At 45.0% G+C, this 15600-nt stretch overlaps 1 protein-coding gene across 2 annotated transcripts in view; it reads right to left on the bottom strand.

The window, feature by feature from the left end:
- Positions 1-15600, bottom strand: part of map3k22 (mitogen-activated protein kinase kinase kinase 22) — a 114451-nt gene that overhangs the window by 79033 nt on the left and 19818 nt on the right. The window lies entirely within an intron of this gene.

Below are 15600 nucleotides of genomic sequence, written 5' to 3'. Positions count from 1 at the left end.
TCATCCCTCATCCCGATAGACGGTCTATCCGGTCATTCCCTCATCCTGATAGACGGTCTATCCGGTCATTCCCTCATCCCGATAGACGGTCTATCCGGTCTAAACGGTCATTCCCTCATCCCGATAGACGGTCTAAACGGTCATTCCCTCATCCCGATAGACGGTCTATCCGGTCTAAACGGTCATTCCCTCATCCCGATAGACGGTCTATCCGGTCTAAACGGTCATTCCCTCATCCTGATAGCTCTGCATTGGCCCGGGAAGCCATGGCTGACAGAGATTATACCAGTCCTGTACGCACAACCATGGAGGCTCCCACAGCGCCGGGATCTGCTATCCCAAGCACTGGGGGAAATATTTCACCCTCATCCCGAGCTGATGGGTCTCTGGACATGGCCGGTGAGAGGAACAACTTTGACTCTGTGAGCTTGCCTCCACAATTCACAGCACCAGAGCCCCTTCTACTAGAGGACTTTAAGATCTAAAGTAGAGAGTATTCCAGAGGTGATGGGGGAGATGCCAGTTGGTCCTTCTTACAGCAATTGCTCAACAAGGGCAAAGTCTTTTCCACCGTTAAGGTCTACCTGGCCCCAATCACAGCTGGCCAGGCAAGACTAGGTGAGACTATGATCAGGGGCTCACCCCCTGGTTTGTTATTTTATGAAGGGAGCACGCCGTCTCCGTTCGGTCTCCAAGGCACTTGCCCCATCATCGGATGTGGCACTTACAGCCAATGACTTTGAACCCCTGGAGACAGCGCATCTTAAGACTCTGTCTTATAAGACGGCCCTGTCGCTCGCCTCGGCCACAGCCAAGCTCGTTAGCCACGCTCTCTCGGTTCATCCTTCAGGCACTCAGTTTGTCCTGACTACTCCGAGGTTATGATACGTCCTAAAGCCGTGTTCATTCCCGTGACTTTCAGTAGTCAAGCTACTGACCTCTTTTCCACAGTTCTCTTCTCCAGAGCGCCTTAACATTCCAGAGCTGTGACCAACTGTTTGCTTTGCCAACCCTGCTCGAAGGTAGAGCTTTGTCCAAACGTCACCTCTCCCACTGGGAAGAGGAGGCTATCGCCAAGACGGACAGTTGTGGGGATTGCTATCTCCCCTAGGTGTTCAGGCACATTCCACTCCACGTCATGGGCACTGTTCAGAGGCATCTCCGTCAGATTTGTGCGGTGGCTAGTAGGATGGATTCCCTTCACACCTTTGAGGTTCTATCACCCTCCCTGGCACACACGGTCCTCGGCGCTGTAGGATGGGTCAGGCACATTACCATGTACCACAACAGGCTTCTCAGGAAATAGGCTATTGGCAACCGGGGTGTTTTGCAAGTGTCCCATAGTGAGATGTCGAACTGGGTCGACCGAAAGGGAACTTTGGGTTACTGTATGTAACCCTGGTTCTCTGAAGGAGATGAGGGAGACATCTCACCAGATTTCTTACGAGTCGTGCAAGAGGGGCAACGTTTTTAGAATGAGGAAACCAGAGGAGTACATAGACACTTTGGGCGTACACCCACAAAGCCCTGATTGGCCTGTTATGATCTCATAGTGACAACCAGGGTACATAGCCAACGGTTTCCTCTGACAGGTAGTTTCTCTACCCTTACGTCTCGAAACACTCTGCACTTCCTTCAGACCACTGGTTATGTCTGCAGTGTGTGCTTTGTTTTCTCTCTGATACACACGGTCAGCAGGGTGAGTGGGGTGAGTGGGGTGAGCGGGCTGAGCAGGGTGAGCGGGCTGAGCAGGGTGAGTGGGCTCAGCAGGGTGAGCAGGGTGAGCGGTCTTGACAGAAACACAAAGAGTTCCTAGCACTGCAGCCAAACCCTGGCATTTGCCCTCCTCTCCCCTCATATCAAAGCAGCAGTTAACAGCCATACTAGTGTTATGCTGTTTAAAGCCATGTGTGTGAGGCATTTAATGGGTGGTACAGTAGAATATCTCTGGCATTCCTGTTATAGGAACATATTCTCTATGTTATGTCATGATGCTGAGGGAGAGGGACAGGAGGACAGGGACTCCCCTCCCCTACTCTCTTCTCTCCACCAGCCCAAATCTCCTCCACTCCTCCCCAAATCTCCTCCACTCCTCCCCAAATCTCCTCCACTCCACCCCTCTCTTCTCTCCGCCAGCCCAAATCTCCTCCACTCCTCCCCTTCTCTCCGCCAGCCCAAATCTCCTCCACTCCTCCCCTACTCTCCGCCAGCCCAAATCTCCTCCACTCCTCCCCTACTCTCCGCCAGCCCAAATCTCCTCCACTCCTCCCTTCTCTCCGCCAGCCCAAATCTCCTCCACTCCTCCCTTCTCTCCGCCAGCCGAAATCTCCTCCACTCCTCCCTTCTCTCCGCCAGCCCAACTCTCCGCCAGCCCAAATCTCCTCCACTCCTCCCCGCCAGCCCAACTCTCCTCCACTCCTCCCTTCTCTCCGCCAGCCCAACTCTCCGCCAGCCCAACTCTCCTCCACTCCTCTCCTCCTCCCTTCTCTCCGCCAGCCCAACTCTCCGCCAGCCCAAATCTCCTCCACTCCTCCCTTCTCTCCGCCAGCCCAACTCTCCGCCAGCCCAACTCTCCTCCACTCCTCTCCTCCTCCCTTCTCTCCGCCAGCCCTTCTCTCCGCCAGCCCAACTCTCCTCCACTCCTCTCTTCTCTCCGCCAGCCCAACTCTCCTCCACTCCTCTCTTCTCTCCGTCCAGCCCAACTCTCCTCCACTCCTCTCTTCGCCAGCCCAACTCTCCTCCTCTCCTCTCCTCTCCCTGTAGGTGGGCGATTCCCCGCAAGTGGAAGCATTTTGGAATGTCAGATTGCAATTCTCACATAGGAACTTCATTGGGAAGAAGGATGTTTAACTGAGAAAATAATGGAATTGCTCTGAGACAAGACTTTTCACTTCAAATCTATGTCAACAAATAAACGTTGTCAAAGTTTAAACATACGAATCTATGCACAAGGACTACTTAACTGTTTCCACTGAACACGTACCGGAAGAACTGTTTCCACTGAACACGTACCGGAAGAACTGTTTCCACTGAACACGTACCGGAAGAACTGTTTCCACTGAACACGTACCGGAAGAACTGTTTCCACTGAACACGTACCGGAAGAACTGTTTCCACTGAACACGTACCGGAAGAACTGTTTCCACTGAACACGTACCGGAAGAACTGTTTCCACTGAACACGTACCGGAAGAACTGTTTCCACTGAACACGTACCGGAAGAACTGTTTCCACTGAACACGTACCGGAATAACTGTTTCCACTGAACATGTACCGGAAGAACTGTTTCCACTGAACACGTACCGGAATAACTGTTTCCACTGAACACGTACCGGAATAACTGTTTCCACTGAACATGTCCTGGAATAACTGTGCAGATGATTTGGGAACAGAAGCAGTCAAATCTCCCTGTTTTTTGTGTCCACGTTTTCCAAACACGTAGCTATGAGTTCAGGACTGAAATGCCTCCCATGTCTCTGCATTAATCCCCTGTTACAGAAAACAACACCATTTCCATTCATCGTTGTTACTAAATTCACTTCTAGTCCTCTTGACATGTTATTACTGTACTGACCTCTCGTCCTCGGTCTGTGCGTTGTGTACGTATCTTCAAAATATTTGTAGAAAACTTTTTCCAAAAACATCTGCTACGAATTGAGTGAAAGATGTCAGTGTCGACCCAGTTCGAACTGGGTCGACCGATCAGCTACGTCACGAGCTGGGTCGACCGATCAGCTACGACACGAACTGGGTCGACCGATCAGCTACGACACGAGCTGGGTCGACCGATCAGCTACGACACGAGCTGGGTCGACCGATCAGCTACGACACGAGCTGGGTCGACCGATCAGCTACGACACGAACTGGGTCGACCGATCAGCTACGACACGAACTGGGTCGACCGATCAGCTACGACACGAACTGGGTCGACCGATCAGCTACGACACGAGCTGGGTCGACCGATCAGCTACGACACGAACTGGGTCGACCGATCAGCTACGACACGAGCTGGGTCGACCGATCAGCTACGACACGAACTGGGTCGACCGATCAGCTACGACACGAGCTGGGTCGACCGATCAGCTACGACACGAGCTGGGTCGACCGATCAGCTACGACACGAACTGGGTCGACCGATCAGCTACGACACGAACTGGGTCGACCGATCAGCTACGACACGAGCTGGGTCGACCGATCAGCTACGACACGAGCTGGGTCGACCGATCAGCTACGACACGAGCTGGGTCGACCGATCAGCTACGACACGAACTGGGTCGACCGATCAGCTACGACACGAGCTGGGTCGACCGATCAGCTACGACACGAACTGGGTCGACCGATCAGCTACGACACGAACTGGGTCGACCGATCAGCTACGACACGAACTGGGTCGACCGATCAGCTACGACACGAACTGGGTCGACCGATCAGCTACGACACGAACTGGGTCGACCGATCAGCTACGACACGAACTGGGTCGACCGATCAGCTACGACACGAACTGGGTCGACCGATCAGCTACGACACGAACTGGGTCGACCGATCAGCTACGACACGAACTGGGTCGACCGATCAGCTACGACACGAACTGGGTCGACCGATCAGCTACGACACGAACTGGGTCGACCGATCAGCTACGACACGAGCCCTTGAGTTTGAAAACATCTCATTTTGGTTAGTGGTGTGTTGGTGTGCCACTGGCTATCAGTCAATAAAAAAACTAAAATTAAATTAAAATTAAATTGTGCCGTCTGGTTTGCTTAATATACGGAATTTGAAGTGATTTATACCTTTACTTTTGATATTAAGTACATTTTTAGCAGTTCCATTTACCTTTGATACTTAGGTACATTTAAAACCAAATACTTTTAGACTTTAAGTAGTATTTTACTGGGTGACTTTCACTTTAGTTATTTTCTATTAAAAAGGATATCTTTACTTTTACTCAAGTATGACAAATTAGTACTTTTTCCATCACTGTTAGGTTATTGAACTTCAGTAAGTGAAGTGGATTTACACCCGGTAACGGAATTTCATCATGGCTCCCTGATCTGTAGTACAGATACACATACTGATGGATATGAATGTCCTTCTCTTCATGGTGATGTATCCTAAACAGATACACATACTGATGGATATGAATGTCCTTCTCTTCATGGTGATGTATCCTAAACAGATACACATACTGATGGATATGAATGTCCTTCTCTTCATGGTGATGTATCCTAAACAGATACACATACTGATGGATATGAATGTCCTTCTCTTCATGGTGATGTATCCTAAACAGATACACATACTGATGGATATGAATGTCCTTCTCTTCATGGTGATGTATCCTAAACAGATACACATACTGATGGATATGAATGTCCTTCTCTTCATGGTGATGTATCCTAAACAGATACACATACTGATGGATATGAATGTCCTTCTCTTCATGGTGATGTATCCTAAACAGATACACATACTGATGGATATGAATGTCCTTCTCTTCATGGTGATGTATCCTAAACAGATACACATACTGATGGATATGAATGTCCTTCTCTTCATGGTGATGTATCCTAAACAGATACACATACTGATGGATATGAATGTCCTTCTCTTCATGGTGATGTATCCTAAACAGATACACATACTGATGGATATGAATGTCCTTCTCTTCATGGTGATGTATCCTAAACAGATACACATACTGATGGATATGAATGTCCTTCTCTTCATGGTGATGTATCCTAAACAGATACACATACTGATGGATATGAATGTCCTTCTCTTCATGGTGATGTATCCTAAACAGATACACATACTGATGGATATGAATGTCCTTCTCTTCATGGTGATGTATCCTAAACAGATACACATACTGATGGATATGAATGTCCTTCTCTTCATGGTGATGTATCCTAAACAGATACACATACTGATGGATATGAATGTCCTTCTCTTCATGGTGATGTATCCTAAACAGATACACATACTGATGGATATGAATGTCCTTCTCTTCATGGTGATGTATCCTAAACAGAAACACAAAACCAAATTTGGTTGGTCTGGACCAATCATAGACATCTGTGTATCAGTTTGGACATGAAAGTACAGTAGAGTTCATTATACCACAGTAGAGTTCATTATACCACAGTAGAGTTCATTATAACACAGTAGAGTTCATTATACCACAGTAGAGTTCATTATACCACAGTAGAGTTCATTATACCACAGTAGAGTTCATTATACCACAGTAGAGTTCATTATACCACAGTAGAGTTCATTATACCACAGTAGAGTTCATTATACCACAGTAGAGTTCATTATACCACAGTAGAGTTCATTATACCACAGTAGAGTTCATTATACCACAGTAGAGTTCATTATACCACAGTAGAGTTCATTATACCACAGTAGAGTTCATTATACCACAGTAGAGTTCATTATACCACAGTAGAGTTCATTATACCACAGTAGAGTTCATTATACCACAGTAGAGTTCATTATACCACAGTAGAGTTCATTATACCACAGTAGAGTTCATTATACCACAGTAGAGTTCATTATACCACAGTAGAGTTCATTATACCACAGTAGAGTTCATTATACCACAGTAGAGTTCATTATACCACAGTAGAGTTCATTATACCACAGTAGAGTTCATTATACCACAGTAGAGTTCATTATACCACAGTAGAGTTCATTATACCACAGTAGAGTTCATTATACCACAGTAGAGTTCATTATACCACAGTAGAGTTCATTATACCACAGTAGAGTTCATTATACCACAGTAGAGTTCATTATACCACAGTAGAGTTCATTATAACACAGTAGAGTTCATTATACCACAGTAGAGTTCATTATACCACAGTAGAGTTCATTATACCACAGTAGAGTTCATTATAACACAGTAGAGTTCATTATACCACAGTAGAGTTCATTATACCACAGTAGAGTTCATTATACCACAGTAGAGTTCATTATACCACAGTAGAGTTCATTATACCACAGTAGAGTTCATTATACCACAGTAGAGTTCATTATACCACAGTAGAGTTCATTATACCACAGTAGAGTTCATTATACCACAGTAGAGTTCATTATACCACAGTAGAGTTCATTATACCACAGTAGAGTTCATTATACCACAGTAGAGTTCATTATACCACAGTAGAGTTCATTATACCACAGTAGAGTTCATTATAACACAGAGTTCATTATACCACAGTAGAGTTCATTATACCACAGTAGAGTTCATTATAACACAGTAGAGTTCATTATACCACAGTAGAGTTCATTATACCACAGTAGAGTTCATTATACCACAGTAGAGTTCATTATACCACAGTAGAGTTCATTATACCACAGTAGAGTTCATTATACCACAGTAGAGTTCATTATACCACAGTAGAGTTCATTATACCACAGTAGAGTTCATTATACCACAGTAGAGTTCATTATACCACAGTAGAGTTCATTATACCACAGTAGAGTTCATTATACCACAGTAGAGTTCATTATAACACAGAGTTCATTATACCACAGTAGAGTTCATTATACCACAGTAGAGTTCATTATAACACAGTAGAGTTCATTATACCACAGTAGAGTTCATTATACCACAGTAGAGTTCATTATACCACAGTAGAGTTCATTATACCACAGTAGAGTTCATTATACCACAGTAGAGTTCATTATACCACAGTAGAGTTCATTATACCACAGTAGAGTTCATTATACCACAGTAGAGTTCATTATACCACAGTAGAGTTCATTATACCACAGTAGAGTTCATTATACCACAGTAGAGTTCATTATACCACAGTAGAGTTCATTATACCACAGTAGAGTTCATTATACCACAGTAGAGTTCATTATACCACAGTAGAGTTCATTATACCACAGTAGAGTTCATTATACCACAGTAGAGTTCATTATAACACAGTAGAGTTCATTATACCACAGTAGAGTTCATTATACCACAGTAGAGTTCATTATACCACAGTAGAGTTCATTATAACACAGTAGAGTTCATTATACCACAGTAGAGTTCATTATACCACAGTAGAGTTCATTATACCACAGTAGAGTTCATTATACCACAGTAGAGTTCATTATACCACAGTAGAGTTCATTATACCACAGTAGAGTTCATTATACCACAGTAGAGTTCATTATACCACAGTAGAGTTCATTATACCACAGTAGAGTTCATTATACCACAGTAGAGTTCATTATACCACAGTAGAGTTCATTATACCACAGTAGAGTTCATTATACCACAGTAGAGTTCATTATACCACAGTAGAGTTCATTATAACACAGAGTTCATTATACCACAGTAGAGTTCATTATACCACAGTAGAGTTCATTATAACACAGTAGAGTTCATTATACCACAGTAGAGTTCATTATACCACAGTAGAGTTCATTATACCACAGTAGAGTTCATTATACCACAGTAGAGTTCATTATACCACAGTAGAGTTCATTATACCACAGTAGAGTTCATTATACCACAGTAGAGTTCATTATACCACAGTAGAGTTCATTATACCACAGTAGAGTTCATTATACCACAGTAGAGTTCATTATACCACAGTAGAGTTCATTATACCACAGTAGAGTTCATTATAACACAGAGTTCATTATACCACAGTAGAGTTCATTATACCACAGTAGAGTTCATTATAACACAGTAGAGTTCATTATACCACAGTAGAGTTCATTATACCACAGTAGAGTTCATTATACCACAGTAGAGTTCATTATACCACAGTAGAGTTCATTATACCACAGTAGAGTTCATTATACCACAGTAGAGTTCATTATACCACAGTAGAGTTCATTATACCACAGTAGAGTTCATTATACCACAGTAGAGTTCATTATACCACAGTAGAGTTCATTATACCACAGTAGAGTTCATTATACCACAGTAGAGTTCATTATACCACAGTAGAGGGCAGTAGAGTAGAGTTCATTATACCACAGTAGAGTTCATTATACCACAGTAGAGTTCATTATACCACAGTAGAGTTCATTATACCACAGTAGAGTTCATTATACCACAGTAGAGTTCATTATACCACAGTAGAGTTCATTATACCACAGTAGAGTTCATTATACCACAGTAGAGTTCATTATACCACAGTAGAGTTCATTATACCACAGTAGAGTTCATTATACCACAGTAGAGTTCATTATACCACAGTAGAGTTCATTATACCACAGTAGAGTTCATTATACCACAGTAGAGGGCAGTAGAGTAAAGTTCATTATACCACAGTAGAGTTCATTATACCACAGTAGAGGGCAGTAGAGTAAAGTTCATTATACCACAGTAGAGTTCATTATACCACAGTAGAGTTCATTATACCACAGTAGAGTTCATTATACCACAGTAGAGTTCATTATACCACAGTAGAGTTCATTATACCACAGTAGAGTTCATTATACCACAGTAGAGTTCATTATACCACAGTAGAGTTCATTATACCACAGTAGAGTTCATTATAACACAGAGTTCATTATAATCCAGTAGAGTTCATTATACCACAGTAGAGTTCATTATAACACAGTAGAGTTCATTATACCACAGTAGAGTTCATTATACCACAGTAGAGTTCATTATACCACAGTAGAGTTCATTATACCACAGTAGAGTTCATTATAACACAGTAGAGTTCATTATACCACAGTAGAGTTCATTATACCACAGTAGAGTTCATTATACCACAGTAGAGTTCATTATACCACAGTAGAGTTCATTATACCACAGTAGAGTTCATTATACCACAGTAGAGTTCATTATAACACAGTAGAGTTCATTATACCACAGTAGAGTTCATTATACCACAGTAGAGTTCATTATACCACAGTAGAGTTCATTATAACACAGAGTTCATTATAATCCAGTAGAGTTCATTATAACACAGAGTTCATTATAACACAGTAGAGTTCATTATACCACAGTAGAGTTCATTATACCACAGTAGAGTTCATTATACCACAGTAGAGTTCATTATACCACAGTAGAGTTCATTATACCACAGTAGAGTTCATTATACCACAGTAGAGTTCATTATAACACAGTAGAGTTCATTATACCACAGTAGAGTTCATTATACCACAGTAGAGTTCATTATAACACAGTAGAGTTCATTATACCACAGTAGAGTTCATTATAACACAGAGTTCATTATAATCCAGTAGAGTTCATTATAACACAGAGTTCATTATAACACAGTAGAGCTCATTATACCACAGTAGAGTTCATTATACCACAGTAGAGTTCATTATACCACAGTAGAGTTCATTATACCACAGTAGAGTTCATTATACCACAGTAGAGTTCATTATAACACAGAGTTCATTATAATCCAGTAGAGTTCATTATAACACAGAGTTCATTATAACACAGTAGAGCTCATTATACCACAGTAGAGTTCATTATACCACAGTAGAGTTCATTATACCACAGTAGAGTTCATTATACCACAGTAGAGTTCATTATACCACAGTAGAGTTCATTATACCACAGTAGAGTTCATTATACCACAGTAGAGTTCATTATACCACAGTAGAGTTCATTATAACACAGTAGAGTTCATTATAACACAGTAGAGTTCATTATAACACAGTAGATTCCAAGAACACAGAGTTCATTATAACAGAGTTCATTATAATCCAGTAGAGTTCATTATAACACAGAGTTCATTATAACACAGTAGAGCTCATTATAACACAGTAGAGTTCATTATAACACAGTAGAGTTCATTATAACACAGAGTTCATTATAACACAGAGTTCATTATAACACAGAGTTCATTATAACACAGAGTTCATTATAACACAGTAGAGTTCAGTACACAACTTTTTACTGTACCTTTCTTTACTGTACCCTACTGACTGTACCTTTACTGTACCTTTCTTTACTACACTGTACCTTTCCGTGCCCTACCTTTCCGTGCCCTGCCTTTCCTTTCCGTGCCCTGCCTTTCCTTTCCGTGCCCTACCTTTCCTTTCCGTGCCCTGCCCTTCCGTGCCCTACCTTTCCGTGCCCTACCTTTCCTTTCCGTGCCCTGCCTTTCCGTGCCCTGCCTTTCCTTTCCGTGCCCTGCCTTTCCGTGCCCTGCCTTTCCTTTCCGTGCCCTGCCTTTCCTTTCCGTGCCCTGCCTTTCCTTTCCGTGCCCTGCCTTTCCTTTCCGTGCCCTGCCTTTCCTTTCCGTGCCCTGCCCTGCCTTTCCGTGCCCTGCCTTTCCTTTCCGTGCCCTGCCTTTCCTTTCCTTTCCGTGCCCTGCCTTTCCTTTCCGTGCCCTGCCTTTCCTTTCCGTGCCCTGCCTTTCCGTGCCCTGCCTTTCCTTTCCGTGCCCTGCCTTTCCTTTCCGTGCCCTGCCCTGCCTTTCCGTGCCCTGCCCTGCCTTTCCGTGCCCTGCCTTTAATTTCCCATTGTAGTTTTAAATCACTTAGTAATTAATGAACAAATTTGATGTCAGTAAAAACACTAACTAATTGATAGGTCTACCTTGTTACTTCTGTGAACTTTTTTAAATCCCCCCTCATGAGGGAGAGAAATTAGAAAATATCTTAAAGATATGTTGGTTTTTGGTAACAGGGCAATGTTTCTTAAACTTACAGAAAGCATAAACCTTTCTCCCAAAACGAAATATAAGTGTTAATATTAGTTGGCAGGCAGCATTAATGTGTCTTGATATAATTATAATTCCTTTAAGACTTTCTGGTAAATGTTTTCTGAGACCCATTTTCCATCTGTTCGACCAGAAATCAAAGCCTTTGCTTATTCAAAATGTTTACAATGAAAAAAAGGTTAAGGTTAGGGTTCTGTTAGACCCTATGATCTGTATGGTTTACATCTTAGTGTCATTACCTCATGATGTCTGTATCATGTATAGTTGACAGATCATAGGGTCTGACAGGAGGCATATATAGGTCTAGAAGGGTCTAAAAGGGCCACTTTCATCAGGATTTAAAACATGTTTTGTGATCCAAATGTAAAAAAGCATTTTAAAACATCCTTCACTCCCAATTAAGTTTCTGTGAGAGAACTGCCAGAACAATCCGAGTTACCAAAAACATTTTAATCTCCCGCTGGCGTGGAATCGCCCAGATGTGACGCTAATCTGTATCAGCGTGGGCTTCACTTCCTGGAACGAGAGCTGGAGAACGTAATGGAACCATTAGTAAAGGGTGTGGTTAGAACTCTGGCTACTCACAACCACCACTACCTCACACACTGACGTAGGCTGCTTCCTTCCACGCTGCACCAGCCAGGGATGACATCACCACTTGGAATGAGTTGTCATTTGAAGAAAGCGTTTTTGTTACGAGCCTCTAAAGGGACTAAGAAAGTGAAGTAAAAAGGGAATAGATTCACATGGGATTGATCGAGGGGGAATCAAAGGTTTCACACACACACGTCTCTCACACTCACTCACATACACAAATGCATGGGCGCACGCTGACCAACACACACACACACCACACACACACACGTTATTTCAGCTCTCTTACATCACTCATTAAATAAACATTTCTTTATCTGTCTCTCAGGGTATTTCCCCACTCCTCTCATGAGAGCAGAATAGTGGAGAGGCAGACAGAGAGAGAGAGGGGACAAATCAACACAGAGCCAGAGAGAGAGAGAGATGAGATAGATTGAGAGAGCAACAAAGAGAAAGTTAGTTCTCTCTAACTGCATCCCCCACCAGCTCTGAACACCATGACATCATGTTTACATTATTCCTCTCAGATGGAGCCACAAGAAAACATCTCTCCCCCCTCTCTCCCCTCCTTCCTCTCTCTCTCCCCTCCTTCCTCTCTCTCTCCCCTCCTTCCTCTCTCTCTCCCCTCCTTCCTCTCTCTCTCCCCTCCTTCCTCTCTCTCTCCCCTCCTTCCTCTCTCTCTCCCCTCCTTCCTCTCTCTCTCCCCTCCTTCCTCTCTCTCTCTACCCTCCTTCCTCTCTCTCTACCCTCCTTCCTCTCTCTCTACCCTCCTTCCTCTCTCTCTCTCTCTCCCCTCCTCTCTCTCCTCCCTCCCCTCCCCTCTCTCTCCCCTCTCTCTCCCCTCCTCTCTCTCTCTCCCCCCCTCTCTCCTCCTCTCTCCCCTCCTCCTCCTCCAGAGCCAAGACAACACACATCTCTTCTATCTGATTAAAAGTTTTCAACATGTTTGTCCAAACTCCAGAACACTCAGTTTCCATTCTCCAATTAGGCAGCCGGCAACACACAAACACACACGTCAACAAATAGACTGGAAAGGAGAGAGAGAGATGGAAGACCCTAATCAATAAAACAAGGGCTGTGTTGGGAGTGCCAGTAGAGATGTCATGACATACAGATGACATCATTGAAGATGTCATAGTGTATTAGAGACCGGGGGCCAACTAGTGTATTAGAGACCGGGGACCAACTAGTGTATTAGAGACCGGGGACCAACTGGTGTATTAGAGACCGGGGACCAACTGGTGTATTAGAGACCGGGGACCAACTGGTGTATTAGAGACCGGGGACCAACTGGTGTATTAGAGACCGGGGACCAACTAGTGTATTAGAGACCGGGGACCAACTAGTGTATTAGAGACCGGGGACCAACTGGTGTATTAGAGACCGGGGACCAACTGGTGTATTAGAGACCGGGGACCAACTGGTGTATTAGAGACCGGGGACCAACTGGTGTATTAGAGACCGGGGACCAACTGGTGTATTAGAGACCGGGGACCAACTGGTGTATTAGAGACCGGGGACCAACTGGTGTATTAGAGACCGGGGACCAACTGGTGTATTAGAGACCGGGGGCCAACTGGTGTATTAGAGACCGGGGACCAACTGGTGTATTAGAGACCGGGGGCCAACTGGTGTATTAGAGACCGGGGGCCAACTAGTGTATTAGAGACCGGGGGCCAACTAGTGTATTAGAGACCGGGGGCCAACTAGTGTATTAGAGACCGGGGGCCAACTAGTGTATTAGAGACCGGGGGCCAACTAGTGTATTAGAGACCGGGGGCCAACTAGCGTATTAGAGACCGGGGGCCAACTAGCGTATTAGAGACCGGGGACCAACTAGCGTATTAGAGACCGGGGACCAACTAGCGTATTAGAGACCGGGGACCAACTAGCGTATTAGAGACCGGGGACCAACTAGCGTATTAGAGACCGGGGACCAACTAGCGTATTAGAGACCGGGGGCCAACTAGCGTATTAGAGACCGGGGGCCAACTAGCGTATTAGAGACCGGGGGCCAACTAGCGTATTAGAGACCGGGGGCCAACTAGCGTATTAGAGACCGGGGGCCAACTAGCGTATTAGAGACCGGGGGCCAACTAGCGTATTAGAGACCGGGGGCCAACTAGCGTATTAGAGACCGGGGACCAACTAGCGTATTAGAGACCGGGGGCCAACTAGCGTATTAGAGACCGGGGGCCAACTAGCGTATTAGAGAACGGGGGCCAACTAGCGTATTAGAGACCGGGGGCCAACTAGCGTATTAGAGACCGGGGGCCAACTAGCGTATTAGAGACCGGGGGCCAACTAGCGTATTAGAGACCGGGGGCCAACTAGCGTATTAGAGACCGGGGACCAACTAGCGTATTAGAGACCGGGGACCAACTAGCGTATTAGAGACCGGGGACCAACTAGCGTATTAGAGACCGGGGACCAACTAGCGTATTAGAGACCGGGGACCAACTAGCGTATTAGAGACCGGGGGCCAACTAGCGTATTAGAGACCGGGGGCCAACTAGCGTATTAGAGACCGGGGACCAACTAGCGTATTAGAGACCGGGGACCAACTAGCGTATTAGAGACCGGGGACCAACTAGCGTATTAGAGACCGGGGACCAACTAGCGTATTAGAGACCGGGGGCCAACTAGCGTATTAGAGACCGGGGACCAACTAGCGTATTAGAGACCGGGGACCAACTAGCGTATTAGAGACCGGGGACCAACTAGCGTATTAGAGACCGGGGACCAACTAGCGTATTAGAGACCGGGGACCAACTAGCGTATTAGAGACCGGGGACCAACTAGCGTATTAGAGACCGGGGGCCAACTGGCGTATTAGAGACCGGGGGCCAACTAGCGTATTAGAGACCGGGGGCCAACTGGCGTATTAGAGACCGGGGGCCAACTAGCGTATTAGAGACCGGGGGCCAACTAGCGTATTAGAGACCGGGGACCAACTAGCGTATTAGAGACCGGGGACCAACTAGCGTATTAGAGACCGGGGGCCAACTAGCGTATTAGAGACCGGGGGCCAACTAGTGTATTAGAGACCGGGGACCAACTAGTGTATTAGAGACCGGGGACCAACTAGTGTATTAGAGACCGGGGACCAACTAGTGTATTAGAGACCGGGGACCAACTAGTGTATTAGAGACCGGGGACCAACTAGTGTATTAGAGACCGGGGACCAACTAGTGTATTAGAGACCGGGGGCCAACTAGTGTATTAGAGACCGGGGACCAACTAGTGTATTAGAGACCGGGGACCAACTAGTGTATTAGAGACCGGGGACCAACTAGTGTATTAGAGACCGGGGGCCAACTAGTGTATTAGAGACCGGGAACCAACTAGTGTATTAGAGACCA

The sequence above is a fragment of the Salvelinus alpinus genome, chromosome 10, assembly GCF_045679555.1.
Source record: "Salvelinus alpinus chromosome 10, SLU_Salpinus.1, whole genome shotgun sequence".
In the NCBI taxonomy this organism is placed as follows: domain Eukaryota; kingdom Metazoa; phylum Chordata; class Actinopteri; order Salmoniformes; family Salmonidae; genus Salvelinus; species Salvelinus alpinus.
This window is presented reverse-complemented; position numbering and strand designations above follow the sequence as displayed.